The 13390-nt window shown below is 34.2% G+C and overlaps 1 pseudogene; it reads left to right on the top strand.

Annotated features, from left to right (window-relative positions):
- The first annotated feature begins 976 nt into the window (after nt 1–976).
- The window catches only part of LOC123252385, a 21684-nt pseudogene continuing 9270 nt past the window's right edge, over nt 977–13390 (top strand).

The following is a 13390-nucleotide window of genomic DNA, read 5'->3' as shown; positions in this document are numbered from 1 at the left end:
ATTATGTGACTTGAAGAGTGTCACACCACTAGAAGACTCTGAAAATAGATTTAAACTCAGGTCTTCCTTACTCTAGACCTATTGTTCTATTCATTCTCAGTTCTTCCTTAGTCCTATGCTGTTTAACATTTTCATCAATGACTTGGATAAATGCATAGATAAAATGCATTTCAAATTTATAGATGACAGTAATATGGAAAATATAGATTCCACATCAGTCGATACATATCTCCAAAATTACAATATTAGGCCATACAATGTAAGTTGAAGTCAAATCCCTCATAAAATATTTTAAGTATCTACTATGTGCCAGGAACTAGGCACTAAAAGACAAATGTGAAAACAGTCCCTATTATTCAAGGATCTTAGCTGGAGAAAACAATATGTAAATATAAAAATATACTCTCTATATATAAAATAATTATGGGGAAAAGGCATTAGTAGCTATGTAATCAGGAAAAGCCTGATTTCTAAGGAAAAGCAAGACAAGCTGTTTGGCTAAATTATTATACACCTAAGAGGAGAGTATTGTGAAATAATACTGGAAAGGTAAAATGAATTGAGAATGGGAGGGACTTTAAATGGCACTCAGAAATGGTATTTAGTCCTGGAAGTAACAGGGAGGAACTGGAATTTACTAGGAAGGGGGTCATCATTCTTTAGGAAAATCAGTTTGGCAGCTGTGTGAAGGATTAGAGCAGAAAGACGAAGCAGGAAAGCCAATTAGAAGAGCTGATGGGGGCCTGAAAATAAGTGGTGGTTATACAAATAGAGAGAGGGGGATGGATAAAAGAGCTCTTGTGGAAGTAGAAATGACAAGGTTTGGCAATTGAGTGGATATCTGGAGAGTGATAATGGTAAAGTCTTACTCTTGGGTACAATAAATGAACTTCACAAGTACAAAATGGGAGAGGCATGGCTAGACAGCAATTTATGTCAAAATGATCTGTGGGTTTTAGTGGCCTAGGAGATCAATATGAGTCAGCAATGTGATATAGCAGTCAAGAAAGTGAACTTGATCTCAGGCTACATTAAGAGAGATACAGCAACTTGGAATAAGGAGAAAGAACAGTTTTATTCAACCCTGATCAGCCCATATCTGGGCTACTTGTTTAATTCTAGGTAACATATTTGAGGAAAGATAGAGAGTACCCATGAACTATATGAAGTAATAACAGAAATAGTTAACAGAAAATGCAATAAAACCAGATATATTACATTATAAAACTAAGTAAAAACATGGCCACACAGGGATCTTTCTGTGTGGATGAATGGTCCCATTTCTATTTGAGTTTGACACCACTGTTATAGAGAATGATACTCTTGACCCAGATGAAGAAGCCCACGGATGCTAAAAGAGATTGCTTAAAGGGACCTCTGCAAGTAGCCGGAGGAGAGGAACAAGTGCTATGGATTATCAAGGGTGATTGGTGTCATTCATTCTCGCATGAAGGAACTTTCTAGTTTTCCGGTCTAGCTCTTGAGAGCCAGTCACCGTTCCTCAGGTATGGCACAGAACAGGTGCTATGCTCTGGTGTGTCCCATTTATCCAAGATGGCTGACTGCTTTTTAAATTTTGAGTAAACAACTTCTTTATGAGGTTACAGACAGAATCTCAGCTTGCTATTTGATAGTCATTTGAAGCATCAATAAATGAATGCTATCATATATATGACAGATAAAGATGAAGTATATGTTGTTTTAGCCAGCTGGTCCTACAGGAGACATTTAAACACTGAGCATATTTCATTGACTAAGTAAAATAAAAAAAAAAAAACACGAAAAAAAACATGTTCTTGGTAAATAACTTGCATAAATGATGCCTCAATGACTAAAAGAGTGAATGCTGGGTCAAAAATTGCTTAATCTATGAAAAAAATAATAGAATAAAAGTTTATTTCTGTTAAATTTAATTTACTTGTTATGTTAAAATTTCCACATATCTCCCTCTATCCATTCCCTCCTCTACACTAGAAAATGTAACATTTGGCAAAAAGATATATATATATATATAAAACTATGTCTTGGTTATTTCTATTTATCAGTTATTTCTTTGGAAGTGAACATGCACAAGTCATTTTTCAAACATTGTACTTGTTGTATATAATGCTCTCTTTTATCTGATCTTCTTATTCTTTGTAATTTCATGAACATCTTTCCGTTTTGTTATAGAATCAGATTTTCAGTTTTCAGTTGCCAAGACCAACTTTTACCTGAACAAGACTCTTCTCTACAACATTTCTAAAAAAAGGCAGTCACATATTATGTGATTGAAGACCTATAAAGTGGGAGAATTCACTGCCTTTGAAGTAATTTTATTTCACTGAGTCAGTAAGGTGGCTCTGCAAAAGTATGTTTATCTTGGAATGGAGAAGACCCGAGTTCACATCCTACCTTAGAGATTTACTAACTGACCCTGGGCAAATCACTTAACTTCTCCTAACCAGCCTGTCTTCATTTGTACAATAGCAGTAATAATTAGTATCTACTTTGGGAGTTTTCTATGAGAATCAAGTAAGATAATATATGTAAAATGAGTTGTAAGCTAAAAGTGTTATAGAAATACTAGCTATCGCACTTTGGATAACTTTGATTCTTAACATATTTTTTTTCCAAACAAAATCTTAAATTTGTCTTATTGTAGCTCCTATCAATTGATTTTATGACCGGGGCTAAAGAATAGAGGTTCATATAAAAAATTATCCCCACTAAAATATCCATTATACTTCTCAGGATTCAAAAAACATTCAAACTATGGGAGGGAAGTGACCATTCTAGATCCCATGTCCACATAAAGGTGAGGAATAGATCACAAATAGGTTTTTTGACCCAGAATCCGGGAGGTGCCAAAGGACAAACAGTGCTCCCATATTCTTCAGCAAAGTAGCCAGAAAAGAGGAGCATAATGAACAAATGAATCCAAGAACAAAGGTAGCATAACAGACTAATCCAAAGGAAAGAACCAAATAAGTTTTTTGGACATTTGGACAAATTAAAAGAGAGTACTGAACTTGAGCAATGACTTTATTATAAGATGCTAAGATTAAAAGTCACAATTACTAAAGCTTTTAAGGAAGAATATGTTATATCTACCTCACATCTCAAATGGTCCATAACTGTGGAAAGTTCTGAAAAACTTCTCTTTTCTAAAATTGAAAACAGTAAGGCTTAGTATGGTAGTAGACACTTTCCATGAAGTTACTGAACAACTACAGAGTCATACTTAGAATTGTTTGCTCTTCCTTTTCAAAGAACATGACATCACAGGATTTGAATCAGGGTACAATGCATTTCACAGTGGTAGATCAGATCAATATGAGTTCAGAAGGGATGACCACATATCAGGCAAAAATGGTCCATTTGAATTCTTAAAGCATAAGTGACTCTGGATTTGTGCAGTTCACATTTCCTTTATGCTTTGAAAATCCCGCCTTGTTCACGACATATATTATACATATCTTGATCAGCATAACATTCTGGGAAGCCCTACATCAATGTTTCCCATATGTCCCAGTCCATACTAAAGTTCTTCAGAGATATCTTGAGATTTCCTCAGAAAACATCTGACTACCTAGTGAGGTCTTACCTTGTTTAAGTTTTCCATAAAATAATCTTTTGGATAAGAATGATGCTTGAACTATATTTACAGCCCATAAGATTTGCCTTTCTGCAAATGAGTTGGAATATTTGGCATTTCAGTTCTAAAGAAGACCTCAGGTAATCTTAAGGGTTTTCCCAAGGTTAATCAAGCAGAAATAGTTCACTTTTCTTGCATGGCAATTATAGACTGTCTAGATTTCACAGGCAAACAAGAATGAGCTCAGTATAACTGCTTTGTAGACCTTCAGTTTGGTAGGAGGTGTAACACCTTTTGTCTTCCACACTTTCTTTTGGAACCCCCTAAATGCTGTGCTATCTCTGGAAATATGTACATTAACTTTATCATCTATGTGAACATCTATCAAGAGTGCATTGCCAAGATGAATGAATTTACCCACAGCATTAACATTTCTACATTTACCAGGACCAAAGATTATACGTATGGATAATGTATTTCTGGGTAGTGGAGAACAATCTCTGTTTTCTTGGTGTTGATTATCAGGAAAAAATCAGCACAAGTGGTAGATCCTTAATCTTTTGTATCGTGGCTTTAGAGCAGGGGGTTGGCAACTTATGGCTCTTTCTGCAGAAGACATAAAGTCAATTTTTGTTCAGGTGCTGTTAAAGGAGCGCGCACTGTGAGCACTGTACGGCTCTCACAAAATTACATTTTAAAAAATGTGGCGTTTATGGCTCTCACAGCCAAAAAGGTTGCCGACCCCCACTTTAGAGGCCTCATTGAGTGTTCAATAATTTCCTAGTAAAAATTGAATTAAATGCTGCTTTCTTGGAGATGGAAAACTATACTGCTAATAAATCTGGTGGCGTTTTCATTTCTTGTTTATCAGTTTCTAAATTTCTCCATAATTTTCATCAGACCAGACTTGAGGTTTTCTGGTGTCCTGGCCCTATTGAGCAAATGCTGTGCTATACATCAAGTCTCTGAAAGCTGGTCACTTCTTTTTTGCTCCACTGTTGCTATGTGCTAACTCAGCTTTCCCTCCAGGTTAGAAATAAACTGTTCATACATGGAGAAATGCTTAAACCTGTTAACTTTGAGTTTCCTGACAGTGGTCTTGACTTGATAGCACAGCTTTTGCTAAATCTGCTTGTTTATCTTGGAGAGATTGAGTCTGTGGTTGGTTCAACACTGCACCACACATCACACCCTGCCTTATCTCTTCTTCTGCTGCTGCTGATGTCATCTATTAAATGGCAATGTTCCCTAGAGGGTGCAACCATGATGTTTTTATTGTTGTCAGGTAGGCAGAAAACAGTAGTAGTGATAAGAAGGTCATGAGACACAAGTTTTTTAGATAAAAGATCATTCCTATGACTGTTTCTCACTGCATTCCTCCCAAGGACTCCCTGCCACATCCAGTAGTCTGTTTCTACTTTGGTATTAAAGTTATTCATAAAAAATTATATGCTTGTCTTCTTTGGACATATACTGGAAATGAGGGTCTCCAAGTTTTCGTGGAATTTTTGTTTGACCTCATCAGTGTTTGTCATGTTGGTGGCACTTTCCTGCAACTGACAATCACACTGTCATAAGACTATCATTCACTCTATTGGGGAGGCATGCAATCTTGTTGACTAGATGGGATCTGATTGTGAAACCTGAGTCTGCTTTATGGTACTCTTCACCATGGGAGCTACTCCAGAAAGAAAACAACAACAACAACATGTATTCAGTTCTGCCATTGTTTGGCAGTCTTGATTCCTTCAAAGCTGCTTAATGAATCATGTGATACCTGCTCAATTCTCTCCCATCAAAAGTGGTCCATATTTAGGTCTGTTGCATTTTGTTGTTGTTGTTGTTAATGGTGAATGGAATCACTTTCAGAAATTTTGTTTTGTTTTGCTTTTTGTGCTTAGAACTCAAGGTGGAGTGCCAACATATCTCAATAAGAAGGGTGAGGCTGGGTGACAATTTTAAAGGACTTTTTCTCACCCCTTCCTTCCATCAGGAAGTGAGGATTGCAGTCATTTAAAAAAAAAGACCTTTAAAAAGCTGCTCAGATAGCCAAAGCTGCCAAATTCCACTGCTACTTCAGTCCAGGGAGAGGAAAACCCAGTGTCCTAGGATGCCTACTTTTGAGGTTGTGGCTAGTATATCCACATTTGTTTCTTTGTCTCTTGAAAGCTGCCACAGAACTTCCAGGTGGATGAAGCAATGAAAAATAGGGGATGTATTGAATAACTTTTGAATTGGATTTACCTGAGGCATAATTGCACTGTCATCAGCCTCCCTTTTCAAGAGTCATCTGAGTCCACTAGTAAGATAAAAGTAAAGATAAGCGGTGATGGCCCAGGATGTAGTGAATGACTTTGGCATTTTCAATGTCTGACCAAATTCTGAGCTCCCCACTAATCTGCTGTAGCTGACTTCCAGGCTATTGGAACAAAATTGTTCTTGTCCACCCATTCCACTGAGAGAAGTCTCTGTATGTATCACTAGCTATCCCCATAACTCAGAGACAAATTTGAAGCCCATCAGCCACACTCTTCAAACTGGTTTGGCCTGAGTGCTGAGATGGTTCACCAGGATGTGGCCACTGAGCTTGCTTTGGCTACCTGGAGCCACAAGGGATAGTTAGATGGCAGGCGGACATCAAAGGTGGATGAGCAGCTCTGAAAGGACTAGTTAAGCCCTCTCACCAGAGGTATTAGACCACCCTGAATACCCTATAAGCTCCATGCCTTCTAAACATAGCTTTAGTAAAAGGCAATTATACAATCTGAAGAGAAACCAAAGTATTGTACGCTGCTTTTGATACAAATATTTCTCCCTAGTTCAAGGCAACAAACTGATTATAATAGTAAATGAAGACCTGACAGGTTAATCTGGAAAACAGATATGGACAAGAAATATTATTCTCTTTGTTATGCACTTATCATGACTGATACCCATTAGGCTTGGACTAAATGGGAACCCAGCTGATGTAACTTGAGAAGTGACAAGGATTTCAAAGAGCAAAAGAATATTTGCTATTACTCTATACAGTAGAGGCGTCACCTATATAAAGTGGCTCTAACCAACACTATTTCACATTAACATAGCTGATTTATTTTAACCAAACCAAGCCATAAAATTATAAGCCTCCACTTATTTCAGAAAGTCTGTTAAAAAAAGAATGCATATTGTCTGAAGAAAAAAATACATTAATTCATCAGTAGCCATTATTGAATTCTCATGAATTAGTTTATAATATTTGATGAACAAAACCTATAAAAATATTATGTCTGGCAAGTAGGTGAAATTGGTTAGCTTCCTTGGAAGATAAACATGACTCTAGGAATGGGTGATGACCATCTATAAATATGAAAGCACTGAGTGTAGAGGCTCACTGAAAGGGAGGAGATAGGACGAGTAGAGGAAATCTGAGGAGTTGCCAGATGTCTACTATCTTTTCTATAACTTTCATTTTTTACTAGGACTGGTATTTATCTGATCACAAAATTTCACTAGATTGAAATATGTTTAAAGTCTACTACCTTCAGTTGAATGATCTTCACCATAAATGTAAAATTTTTTTTATTATTGAGAATGCCAGATATAGCACTGTAACTATGAAACAGTCAAGAAACTTGGTCATTTGTATCTTCTCAAGATCAAAATTGATAATCAGGCTCAGTAAATCATCATAAATAAATAATATAGAGAATATACAATTTAATTATAATAGATACTTAACTGGTTTTGAAGTATATATTTTAATAAAAAGAAATTTGTTCATATTAAAATGAAAAGACTACAATTAACTAAGAATAAGTATTGCTCCCCTATGCCTTAGTATTTGCCAGGGAAGCAACACTATGTCAGAAAGATATCTTATAGGGCAGTGGGAATTCTGCCAAACCTCAGGAAAACCAAAACCTCATAGTCTGGGCTTTTTATGTCTCAAATGACAAGGGAACCATAACAATAGAACAAACTTAGTCATCTGGATCAATTGACTCTTGATGATTCACTTTCCCTTTAAATAAATATATTTTTGTCTCCATCACAGAGATAACTATAATGATGGGAAAATTCTATTTATTAAAATCCTATCATGCAAAAGACAAGGTAGCAGAGATTTTCTTTTTACCAAAACTCCTCTGCCATAACAAACAGAAAATATAAGAATATATACCAAATATGTAGTAAAATTGTACAAACACAAGAGAAAAATCTGAAACCTTTCCACATAATGTAAAAAAACTTCTGAACAAATACTGCAGAATTAAGCTAATTAAAGCTACTATTCAACTTAATTATCCCCAAATGATATGCATAGCCAATGTAAGCAACCTGACAGGTTTGATTTTTAAGCTGTTGATTTGGTGGCCTCTACTGAGGCCATTAGAAGCAATAACTCACCTATAACCACTTACTCCCTATAAGAGATGGAAAACACTGGTCTTGCACATTTCAGAAATTGGGTGTAACTGCAGCAAAATAGGGAGGGGCCATACTGTAAAGCTGTCTTAAAAGGAAGATACTTCTATACCTGAGCAAGAGGCATTTGATTGTTTTTCATGAACTCTCTTTTTTCCATCCTTTCAATAGTATTTATAAAGAATAGAAATTTAAGGTGCCCCCTAACCTTCAGTAAGAATAAAGACACACAGCCTTTGAAGTCTGTGCAGGAAAAGAATTATTAAGTCAACAAATATATGTGCCATGTTAGAAAAAGAAATAATAACACAACAAAGAGGAGAAAAAATCTTGGGAATAGAAGAAAATAATACAATACAAAATGACCAAGATAGACTTGTTACAAGCCTATTTACAGAACAAATAAGCCACAACAATATTCATCAAGATGGAAATAAAAATAAACAGGAACTTTCTTTTAAGTGAATAACACAATGATTATATTTGTTGATTTGAAGAAAGTAAAAAAAGAAACAAAGAAAAAGTGAGCAGAGAAATAAAATTTGTGGATTTCACAATGATGATCATAAAATAGCAAGGAACACCAGAATAAAAATTGACGAAGCTTAAATATTAAGATCGAAATTCATTGAGAAATCAGTGTGCTCAAAGAAGAAATAAATAAGAAAAACCACAATTATATAATGATCACACACACACACAAACACACACACACACACACACACATACAAAAAAAAAAAACAAACCTGGAAAGACTTATATGAAATGAAGCAAAGTAAAATAAGCAAAACCAAGAGAATTTTATACACAGTAACAACAATACTGAATGATGATCAACTATAAATGACAACTGTTATCAACGAAGGAAAGATCCAGGACAACTCTGAAAGATTCATGATGAAAAAGGCTATCTACCTCCATAGAATGAACTGATGGAGGCCAAATGCAGACAGAAACTTATTATTCGCTTTATTTTCTCAATAAATGTTATTCTGTGGTAAGCAATAAATGGCTTCTTTCATGACAAGATGAAGAAGTAAACATGTATTATGTGATAATATATGTATAAACCTATGTCATATTACATATCATCTTGGAGAGAGGAAAAGATGAGAGGGAGGGAGATAACATGGATTGCAAAATATCAGAAAATGATTATTAAAAATTATATCAACATGTAATCTGGAAAAAATATAAATAAAAGAAAAATAGCAATGTATGCATGTTATAATAGGATAGAGATTCTTTCCAAAGAAGAAGTAATATTGAAAAAGAAACTGACAAATTTGAAATTCAAAAATAAAGAAGTAGAAGACAATTTGAAAAGTAGTGGAATAGGGAAATTATGCAGCAGGACTACAGTTCTGTACCTAAAATAATTTAATTATTATACATCTCCCAGAAGAAGAAAGAAGAAAGTAAAAATGTATAGATATTTTGTGCTAGAGAATAGTGTAAAAACATTGAAGTTTAAAAACAGATGATAAATATTTATGAAAAATTTATAGTTTTCTAATAGAAGTGTCACCATGAATCTCTAAGGAAAATAATGGTTTCCTTTTGGAATTTCAGTTCTAACCATATAAAGAATTTAGCAAACATTCAAGAGAAAAGAACTTAAGCTATGTTAGAATGTCAATTCAAATAGCCAAGGACAACTCAGCTTCTATAGGAAATGAGAGAAGAGTTTGGAATATTAAAAATAAATAAATAAAGCAAATAAAGAGGTAGCCCAAAATAGTCTATCTTGCAAAGTTAACCTTAATCAACAATGAATACACATGAACTTTTAAATGAAATTCAGCCTTAACTTAGTTACTAATTCTGTGACCTTGGGCAAAACTTTATCATCTGCCTTCTTGTTTCTTCAACTATAAAATGTGGATATTAATAGCACCTACTTTGTAGGGTTATTATAGGAATCAAATAATATTTGTAAGGTGCTTAGTATAGTAGCTGACACATAATAGCACTACACAAATGTGGCTATTACCACTACTTCTGCTACTGTTCACTCAGATCAATGAACCAAAATTTTTGTGAAGCAGATATGGAAGTTATTTATAGTAACATTTTTGAGGGTAGCAAAACAATGGAAAGAAAACATGCCAATTTTCTGAATATTCCTTAGGCAATATAATGTGAATATAATGGAATAGCACTATATTATATTAAAAAATTAATTTGAAGAATATAAAAAAGAATGGGATTGCTAATAAGAAGTCATACAAAGTAAAAAATAAAAAAATCCTTGACCAAACATGCCATTTTTTAAAGAAAGAAGATATTGTAAGAAAAATAAATTCACTAAAACAAAGAAAGAAAATGGATGACGGAGATTATCTTTCCAATTCCAAAGTTCCACCTTTCAAGAAGTCCACTAAAAGAATAAAAACAGAACAAGATACTAGGAATCAGAATGTCTACTCTAGATGAATATATTTAAAAAAAGAGAAATCAAATGAACACCACTTAGAAAAGTATACCACAAAACAAATTGGGGGATAGGGTGGTATAAAGGTTAAAATATGGCTTTTGACAAAATAAGAGAGCAGTTTTTAATAATTTAAGCTTTGATGAGAATATAGTAGAATTGTAAATTAATATTATCCCTTTTAGCCAGAGGAAAGAAAACTTCTAGCAGCTTTTAACAATTAACAATTTAGTTTGCTACCTAAAAATGCCTATAACTGCCTATAACTGCTGTTACAGAAAGTCCAGGTGATCAACCTTCAGTTCACCTTACCAGGTAGAATTATATATCTCCCAACCATCAACTAATCACCAACCCACACCACCAGCAAGCAAACCCCAAGGACCAACTCACACCCAGCTGCCAACTTCCCGTATCCCCAGCCCTAAATGTCAGCAACTGACTGCCCCACCAATCCACTGTCAACCCCTTTTATAACCTTCTCCTACCTCAATTCCTTTCTCTGGTTCCTCCTTCCTGTCTCTATGGTTTCTCCTTCCTGTCATTGTGGGCTGGTTATTCCCTACATATCTCTATAGGAAGAGGACCTCCAGGTGCCCCATTAAATTAAAAAATGGGATCAAGAATTCCCTTTTACAGTGGAAAGAGGAAAGTAAGTTTTTTGAACCTTGCTGTAATATGAGAAGGAAGAAGAAATGAATGAATAAAAAAGATGCTTGAATAGTTCAAGTAAATTTGAGGAAATTGGGATAGGGCAAACAATGAGTATAAACCATGATAAGGAAGATTAGGTAGAAGGAATGAATTTGCGAGTTTAATACATGTAAAATCATTCAAAGACAGAAAAGGCTAGTCTAGAATGGATACAAATTAAGATAAAATAAATAGCTTAGTAATAATAGCTAATATTCATATGCCACTTTAAGCTTTCCAAAGCACTATACATGTTCTCTCATAGAGGAAAAGTAAGCCTAACAACCATAACATTAAATTTTATTTACAACTCAATATAAAGTAAAAGAATAAAAAAATGCAGAAAAAACCCCCAGAGTTTTCTACTTACAAGAAACACTTTGTAGACAAATATAAAAAGGACATGAGACACTAGAACAACAACAGGCAAAATTACACCTGAGAATTCCAAAAAAAAAAATTTCAAGTGGTGATTATGCTATCAAAAATGCACAAATAAAAATTTAGTGTCAAGGATAAAGATTATAAAGCACAGAATAACCAGCTGAAGTTGGGTGAGAGCCCAGTCAATGCATTCTTCTTATTTCCCACAAAAGCAGAAATTGTAGTTTCCCTTAGAATCAGTAGATCAGATTACAGATCAGATCTACATACAGATATAGAATTAGTTATCATCTATCTAACTACCTCTCTCTCTCTCTCTATATATATATATGTACATATATATATACATATATATATCCATGCCACATGTAAGTCAGCCATATAAATGGATATAAAGATATCTTTATTGTAGATATGTAGATATGCATATATCTGCAAAAAGGGTATTCTATTAAACTCCTTTCATAAGACATCTAGTTCTAATTAATATTGAAATAAGAGAAGGCCAAAATAGAGAAAAGAACTATGGATTAATGTATTAATAAATATTGATTTAAAATATTAAAATAAATTACTAACAAAATTACATCCCTATTTTCCCCAAGATGACTTATTTTTTCACTTTATATGCAGATATTTAATATCATGTAGATATATTCTTTGTGTAAAGAATGAGAGGTGCAATTATTATCATTTATTACTGAGTAAAAAAAATCATTTGCTTAACTGAAATAAACCATATGAAACAATGGGGAAATATTCTAGCTTCAATTAAATTAATCTCATATTCTTGCTAGACAGATATTTATTTACAAGGGCCATTGTAGCTTTTAAGAATAATGTAGAACACTGGTTTTGAGTCCAACAGCCTATATTTCGAGTCCCAGTCCTGCTATTAATGAGCTTCAAGACTTTCAGCAAGTCTTTTAATCTCTTTGACCTTCAGTTTCATCATCTATAAAATGAATGAGTTGAATTTGATGATTTCAAAGGCCCCTGAAGGAATACATAACTATCACCAAGATGCCACTTTAAAAATTAGTTTATTGTGAAATGGTCATTTCTAGATGCACTGGGATAAAAACAGATTCTTCTGTTCTACCCTGATTTTAGAAATTTATTCAAGTAAAAGTTGTTGAAAATAATGAAGAAAACATCATCATAAATTTAGTAGATGAGAATAGAATTCTTATTTTACATTTCATGGTCAGAGTACAATTAGCATTAAGTGTCTCACTTTCAATCCTACACTTTAAAGGGACCCTACTCAGTTTTCCACAATTTATCTGGATTCATTTGATACCTACTGCTAACCTTCTGCTATTTTTTTTTTTTTGCCTTTAAGGGCTGCTTTATCAATAGATCAAAAATAAAAGGATCAAATGGACCAAACAACAGAGCAGTAAAGTGCTCACTTTAGGATTGTAGCCAATCTAATTAATTTTTCATTCAGTTCTGATGTATTAGAGGCCAATCAATTTGGGATTATGTTTACAGAGTTGTATAAGGAGAGGAGACCAGGTCCTCATTTGTCGTCTAGGCTGTCCAAATTAGTCAGTTAAATGATCCCAGGGGATATCATAAAGGATATGAATGGGTTCTTGTAAGTATCTTTCTTTTAATTACAGACCAAACTGTCAACACTTCCTATAGATCTTGACCTCAATAATTGAAGGACGAAGTCCTGGGGGCACACATAAGGAGCTCCTTTACATTTTGGGTTTCTTTAGTTTGGTGTTTTCATTTAGTTAATGTCTTTGGTGAGCTCCTTTAGTATGTATAGTCATATACTTTTGGACGATAGTCTCAGATTCTTAGAGTTAGATAAAACCAACATTTGAATCTTTGTCTGAAACATAAACCCCTCATACAATATTGTCCTCCTCCCTACCCCC

This window comes from Gracilinanus agilis, chromosome 6, assembly GCF_016433145.1.
Source record: "Gracilinanus agilis isolate LMUSP501 chromosome 6, AgileGrace, whole genome shotgun sequence".
In the NCBI taxonomy this organism is placed as follows: Eukaryota; Metazoa; Chordata; class Mammalia; order Didelphimorphia; family Didelphidae; genus Gracilinanus; species Gracilinanus agilis.
Note: the sequence above shows the minus strand (reverse complement) of the source record. Positions and strands in the feature narration are given on the sequence as shown.